The following is a 7,897-nucleotide window of genomic DNA, read 5'->3' on the forward strand; positions in this document are numbered from 1 at the left end:
TCTGAAGTTTTGCCCTCCTTCCCCTACTATGAGTGCCAGATCTTCTGATACAATAGAGCATAAGGTTGTAGGTACCGGAATCACAAAGTCTGAAAGTAGGCCACTGGGAGTGATGGTGGGTGGGGTCAATCCCACTTCTCCCTCTTGGTTCCTGGATGCATGTTGAACAGCTACAGAGGAAACAATTCTATATCATCCACTGGCCAGTGCCTATACCTCATCTTAGAGGATGCACCTCAACCCTGCAGGGTGTTGTCCTGAAACCTGTGCCTTAAATGAGACTTTAACAGGCCATTCCAACATTCTCTTCCGATGTTTGTTTCCAGATGCTAAGAACACAGTAAGAGCAATAGATCCTGTGATCCTATGTCCATTTCACACTTCCTTTGCCATAAGATGGGCTCCTCGTTCTGAAGTAATGACGTGTGATACATCATGCTAATCGATAAGGAATTTTGTAAGCCCGAAGTTGGAGGTACTGGTGGAAGAACTACAGGCAGGGATGGGAACCAGGGAAGATGCTGCCCTTTGGGTGGTAAAGGACAGTCAGGTGGAAATTAGTATGATTGTTCTGTGGCCCCTGGAGGCCTGGTGCAAGTTCCTTGTGGCATCAGTTTGCTTGAAGGGCCTTCCCTTCAGGACTACAGAGAAGATGACCCACAGGGAGTGTGTGGCCACGGCCTCAGCCTCCCTCAACTGGGCAGGGCTACTGCGTATGGCTGCACAGGCTGTACATTGCACAACACAAGGGAGGGTGTTGCAAAACTGTCACATTTGCAAAACTGTGACGTGCATGGCACCACCTGGAATTGCACAGCGCAGAGATCCTGTAGAAGAGAATCACATCTCAGCACTGGTCAGTGTCAAATGTGTGCTGGGGAACAGTGTTACCGATAGGATGCTAAGTGAATCCCAACTATTGGCTTAATCTGAGGGTAGAGACAGGGTGTAGGTCAACATCTGCCCTTGCCTTGAACCTCCCAGAGGTCCTGCCACCCCTGCTTACCTCCAAAAGTCTCTAGGCCTTCTTGTATTCCTCCACCCCTGTTTCCCTCCCTGCAGTGGGAGGGGTAGCAATTGATTAATGCAGAGATCTTTACGTAACAGTCAATTTTACGAGCCACTTTAGTAGGTGGAATAGCTCCAGGAATTTTAGGAGCACCTCTCCACCGAGGAACTCACAGTGCTTCTACTTTATTCTCACAACCTCTCTGTGAAGGTAGTGGAGGATGAACAGACACATTCCCCATTTTATCCCAGGAGAAACTGAGGCCAGAAAGGAAAAGTGACTTTCCCAGTGTTAGGGACCAAATGTTTGTGTCCCCTTCTAAAACTCATATGTTGAAATCCTAACCCCCAGTGTGCTATTCTGAGGTGGGGTCTTTGGGAGGTGATTAGTCATGAGGGTGGAGCCCTAATGAATGGGATTGATGCCCTTATAGGAAGAGACACAAGAGAGATGATCTCTTTCTCTGCCATGTGAGGATACAGCAAGGAGATGGCCATCTGCAAAAGGGGGCCTTCACCAAGAATTCCACCATGCTGGCACTGATCTTGGACTTATAGCCTCCAGAGCTGTGAGATATAAATGTCTGCTGTTTAAGCTGTCCAGTCTATGGTATTTTGTTATAGCGGCCCAAGGGACTAAGATACCCAGCATCACCCAGCAATTTGGTAGCAGAGCCTTTTACCTCAGTGCATCACTACTCCGACAATTGCTACTTCTATCTGTAAAAACCCCACACCCCCAAACCCCACAAGGGGAATGTATCAGTCAGGGTCCAATCAGGAAATGGAAACCACACAGTGACTTGAACAGGGAAAGTTTAATAATAAAGAATCATTAACTGTAACAGGGGATTGGGATAAAGAAAGGCTGGCTAGTAATTGGTGGAGAAAACTCAGATGAATACAGTAGTAGCGGATATAGGGAGCAGTCACTACACCTAGAGCTGAGAGAGACATAAAGAAGGAGCAATCTGCAAGAGGGTCTCCCTCCACAGGCTGAGATCCAGACCTCACTGAAGAAGGTGCAGCCAGGGCTCACTGGATGGTGAGGTCTGCTGAAGTGCTGTGCTAGCTGGAGTCACTGAGGAACAGTTCGCTGGGGATTGAGGGGAGCTGCCCAGGTAGAAGTGCCGGTGCTGCTGGCTGCTAGGTTCTACGGAAACCATGCATGTAGCTGGACCAGGTGCTGCAGAAGCCTCGTGCTGCGGGAGGCTGCCCAGGGGAGCACACTGGAACCTGGAAAGCTGGCTCCCTCCTCCCCCGGTCTCTTTCCAGAGCCCACTACTGAGAAAGCTTAGCATCTGGCCAGCTGGCAAAGGAGAAATACTTTAAGGTCCAGGTGCATTATCACCGAGGAACAGTCTTGGAGCTGAAAGGCAATAACCTGATAACTGGCACATGGAACAGAGAACCTGGAGTCCCTCGACTGAGAGTATTTTAACTCCATTTGGTAGCTCTCAGCTCCAGACAGGGCTTCCAGAAAGGAAAATCTCCAGGCTCAGGGAAGAGGAAAAGGACCCAGGAATTCCAGAAGACAGATCAGCAAGGGGAAACGTATACCCAGTCAGGAAACACTGTTGTGCAAGGGAAGAACCCATAATAAATGTTTCTGTGCTTTTTAATCGAGGTATAAATTATATGCAATTAAGTGCACTAATCTTAAGGGTACTACCTGAGAAAGTTTTGCACATGTATAAACCCACGTGATCATGCCCCAGATCAAGAGAGAACATTTCCAGCATCCCAGAGGGCTCTCTTGTTCTATTCCCAGTCAACACAGAAATTCCACTATTCTGACTCCTATCATCATAGATTGGTTTTCCTTGTTTTTAATTTCACATATATGGAGTTATATAGTATCTGCTCTTTGGTGTCTGCTTTCTTTATCATTGTCTCTGTGAAATTCATCCAAGTTTTGGTGAGCAGGAAAACCAGAACAATGTTTAAGCCAAAAAAGAGACAGAAAGAAAATTCAGCCATGTTGCTTACTGGACTGTTTCCTGTGGAGACATGTCTAGTTACAAGAGTATCTACATACCTGCTCTCCATGATGTAGATTTGTGACTATATTTCCAGATCCTCAGGCGATCATCACTTTATTGGTTGTGTGATGTTCCCTTGTGCGGGCCCAGCAAGCTCAGGTAAATAGATAAGCCTCTGAACTGAGAGGTACCATCCAGTGGGTGGGGAAGGGCAGGCCTTGAACCATCTGTGTCACTGCTGAGTCTCCAGAGTCTGGAAGTGGCAAAGTGAACATGGAAAGGAGGACCTCAGGGAGCAGATTCAGGCACTCAACAGACAGGGCTTAGCTAGAGCAAAGTGGGTTGGGGTCTACAGTGGGGCTAGACTTGGGGCATCCTGGAGGGGCTATAAGGTAGAGCACCCCAGTTAAGGCCCTGTTTTAGCAAAGAATCTACTAAGTTAGTGTATTTATTTATTTTAAAAATAAAGTTATTTATCTATTTTTGGCTGCATTGGGTCTTCATTGCTGCGTGTGGGCTTTCTCTAGTTGTAGTGAGCAGGGGCTACTCTTCGTTGCGGTGCGCAGGCTTCTCATTGCGGTGGCTTCTCTTGCTGCGGAGCACAGGCTCTAAGCGCACAGGCTTCAGTAGTTGTGGCTCGTGGGCTCTAGAGCGCAGGCCCAGTAGTTGCGGTGCACGGGCTTAGTTGCTCCGCACCACGTGGGATCTTCCTGGACCAGGGCTCGAACCCGTGTCCCCTGCACTGGCAGGCGGATTCTTAATCACTGCGCCATCAGGGAAACTCTAAGTTAATGTATTGAGAATACCCCTATCCTTGGTATCTGATCGCCTTGGCTTGCCTATCAAGAATACTTCTACCTAAGCCAGCCAATGAATCTGCTTACCTGAATGTGTTTCTGCAGAAATTTAGAAAATGCTGGCAATAGGAAAGCCATGTTACGAGCCTTAAAGACATTGAAGTCTTTAAGGTCCCTGAAAATGGCTACAAGACATTTTAATTAAAAAAAAAAAAAAAAAAAAAAAGAATACTTCTACCCTTGATATCCAATCATATTATTCTTAGTAATTTTTTTATCCACTGACCTCCTCACTCTGCTCATTGGCTATAAATTCCCGACTGTCTTTGCTGTATTTGGAGTCTGAGTACCTCCTGAAATTACGTGCAAAATTATGTGTATTTTTGTGTTATGAGTATTTTTTTTTTAACCTCGGAAGAAGATTTATACTGTTCATCACATTCTCCAAATGTTGGTAACCTTAAAAAATATTACAAACCACACCATACTTATTTTCAGGTAGAATACATCTATTTTCATGGTTTCAAGTTGATAGTTCCCAAATGTATTTATCATATGCAAGTTCTCTTCTATATTCTATTTTTATGTCTGCCACATTAAGGTTCAAACTCCATACCCCTAACCCTTTCATTTCTACTGTCCCAACACCTATCCCAATTTGGTTCCTCTTTATTTTTTTTCCCTTGGAATAAACTTCTGAAGGTTTTCTCTGCCCTTAAACGCAATTAAACGCCAGAAGTGTTTCTTTGAAAATGCTATGTTTTGTCAAATTTTTCCTAGTCTCATTTTGGAGCATCTTCACTTTGTACTGAAATTTCTGGTCTCCTAGCTTCTAGCTTTTTTTTCAGGGTTAGTCCAGCCTTTATGGCATTGCTATTTTCATATTTAATAGATTGTTCCCACACTCTCAACTCCATATCATTTATTGGAGTGTTTGCAACTCAGAGGTGAACAGGTGACAGGCTCTTAGAAAACTCACTTAGGTGCCACCACCTTCCAGATCCCAGATCCGGTTGGGGGTGAGAGGGTTGGGACTGATGAGCTGGTCCTTTTTGCTCCTGCCCTGGGGTTCAGCACCTGAGGCTGCAGTGGCGCTCAGCAGGTGATGTAGGGAACTTTGGTTGCAAGAAAGGAATCTATTGGAAGGATACTGGCAGATTTCATGAGGCCTAAGGATTGGAAGGGCAGACCTCAGGAGGATTTGGGGACCAGAAAGGCGGGGACTGAGTTTCTCTCTCTTGTTTTTGTTCACATGCACACTCCCTCTCTCTGGCTCTGCAAGGGATCTCTTGTTTGCTTCTCTCTTCCTGTGTCCCCACTTCCTAGCTTCTCTCAGCTCTCTCTACCACATGTCCAATAAAATTTGGCTGTTTCAGCCTCATTCTCAGAGGCCTCCAAGTGAAGGGCCCGTGGAGCCCATCTCAGTCTCGAGCAAGAGGAACCAGCTGGTAACATCTGCTCCCCATGCTCTTTGGACCCTCGGGGGTTCAGGCAACCAGGATGAGGGGAAATTTGGTGCAGTCATGGCCTCTGGGGTTGTGGGGAAAGGGAACTCTAAGAAGCATGGTCAACATTATAATTCAGCTATACTTCAATAAAATTTTTTTGTTTGTAAAAAAAAAAAAAAAAAAAAGCATGGTCAGGGGAAGTGATGGGTGATTTTCGTGCCCAGGAAAAGAGGAGCAGGTGAGGTCTGGCATTGAGAAAATCATCTTCTGGAGTTCCCCATCCAGAACCACCTCTGTAGTTAGCTTTGCTCTAATGAGAGTCTGAGGGCTTAATTGGCTCTGAAATGGAACGACAGTGGCTGTAGGGAAAGAACTACTAGCTGTGCCTCTTGCTGATGGGAACTGCGTGGCAGGACATTTGGAAACCTGCTGAGGTTCCATTACTAGGGAAAGAGTGTTAGGCAAAGAGACAGGAAAGCCCCATGGGGCCAAAACTGAGATCACGGGGGCTGAGACTTTGGACCCCTAAGGACCAGGATTGAATTCTCAGCTCTGTCATTTCTTAGGCAATGTGAATATTGAATGAGTCACTTATTCTGATACCAGTTTCATCTTCCATAATTGAGATAATAACATTTATCCTACAGGTGGGTGCTAAAATTAGAGATAACAATTGCATGGATCATGGTACTCTAGAAGCTACACACTAAAAACCAGGAGAGAGGAGGTGAGTGCTGCTGTGGGTCTCCCTGATTGCATGGAAGGTGCTGTTGTAGGCTTTCAACAGTGCAGGCTTAGTATGAGGTCTGGGGGCCTTTTAAGGACCTTACAAGGATGTTTGAGACCTCAAATTAAATGACTGGCTCAAAACACTAAACAAAAGCTCCACAACTGAAATTGACAAAGGTTAAGTCATCTGCAACTCAACTAACTCATAAGTGATGTCTTAAATTATTCTTAAATACAAACTCTACAAGAATTACCCAGGCCATAGTATGTCCGCATCAGAGTGCCTAGCTTTGTATAATATTTTGGCTCCCCCACTTAGGAGCTGTGTGATTTGGGGCAAGTCACTGAGCCTCTCTGTGCCTGTTCCTCATCTGCAAAATGGGAATAATAATAGTGCCTACTTCAGAAGGTTGTTGTAAAATACTTAGAATGGTGCATGGCACATAGCCAGTCTTGCTATTAGTATATTTACTGTAGGATGAGGTGCATTTTAAATGCTTGATATAATTAAGGTAGGGCCTCCAAAGTAAGGGACTGAGCCTCATAAAGCTCTTAAAACAGCCCTGATCATGTTTGAGTGACCATATTTTTATGTAAATCAGGTGTAACTTAGATCATAAACCACAGATGTGCAATTGTATCTTCATAAAAATTAATGGTCCTCTGCAGGGCGCTACTGCTCCCCAGAGAATTTTGGAAATTTGTATTTTTTTTTTTGGTCATAATGAATAGGGGTTACTGCCGGCATTTAGTGGGGCCACACTGGCACAACAAAAGATTTCTCTTGTGTCCCTCAGGACTTTTAAATAGAAGTGAAAAACCTGTTTATAATGATCCAATTCTAGAATCTAACTGAACCTGGAATTAGGTAGGTGAAAAACCTGCTTATAATTATTTGAGCCCAGAACTAATTCCATTTTACAAACCAACACAAAGTGTTTTCATGCTTTTTGGTTTTATTGGCAAGGTTTAGTTAAATAGCAGATTTCCTGGGAAGCAACAATGGCATACATCAAGGAAAGATTGTACTGTGTTTTATTTCAGTTCACCATTTTGAGAAGTTGCTGACAGCAATCCTCTTGTATTATTGAAGTCACCAAATCTGTCCGCCTTTTAACCGTCATCTTCATGGTAATTCTGCATTTACATAGGAATATAGTGATTTGGCCTGTATGACAAAATGTCAAATATAAAGGAAAAGAGTCAACAATATTCAGTTGAATATTGAAAATTTGGTTTTATATCTGCCCACGTTGAACCCTTGCGAACATGCCAACTCTGCAGTTCTTTTCTAATAAACAGTGACTCCCCCATCAAGATAAAGTGAAGATTTTACAAAGAAACACATTTATAAAGTTGATAGCATATCACACTTCTGAGATTTAAAGGAAAAGTTTGAAAGCTAGAATTTTGAAATAATATAAAGGCTTGCAAAATAGGGAAAGCAACACATTGTAGGGGAAAAAAAGTCAAATTACCAGCAAACGAGAGGTTATGAGAACGATGATAGGAAAAAATCCAACTGAAATGTTATTTTTATTCCACTGAATTCTGATGATACTGTTCTAAGAAAAATCAGAGATGGTGAAAGCTATTGAACATCAGCTGTGAGTTGGACTCAGGCTAGGAAATTTTGATTTCTAGTGGACGAGAGCCCCCTGGGGGATAAGGAAGCGCTCTGCGCATATGGATGAGGTTAAGGGATAAAAAAGCCACAGTGGAAATTTACTTTCAAAGTTAATGACAACTGATACAGAGGCATTGACAGTAAAACGAAACCCTTGAAAATGATTTCATAGAAACAATAATTCCCTTTTCCAATATCATTGTATGTGCCACAGATTGAGCCTCAGCTATAATTTGCTGACAACATAGGTTTGTAGGCCATTAAAAAAAATTAGCAATCTAGAAACAATAAATGCTGGAGAGGGTG

General features: G+C 43.9%; 1 non-coding gene across 1 annotated transcript; it reads left to right on the top strand.

Moving 5' to 3' along the window:
* The first annotated feature begins 3,850 nt into the window (after positions 1 to 3,850).
* On the top strand, positions 3,851 to 3,980 carry LOC116753718. Its single transcript, XR_004349820.1, has one exon. It is a non-coding gene; the product is annotated as a small nucleolar RNA SNORA33 (small nucleolar RNA).
* Positions 3,981 to 7,897: the final 3,917 nt, after the last annotated feature.

The sequence above is a fragment of the Phocoena sinus genome, chromosome 4 (genome assembly GCF_008692025.1).
Source record: "Phocoena sinus isolate mPhoSin1 chromosome 4, mPhoSin1.pri, whole genome shotgun sequence".
NCBI lineage: Eukaryota > Metazoa > Chordata > Mammalia > Artiodactyla > Phocoenidae > Phocoena > Phocoena sinus.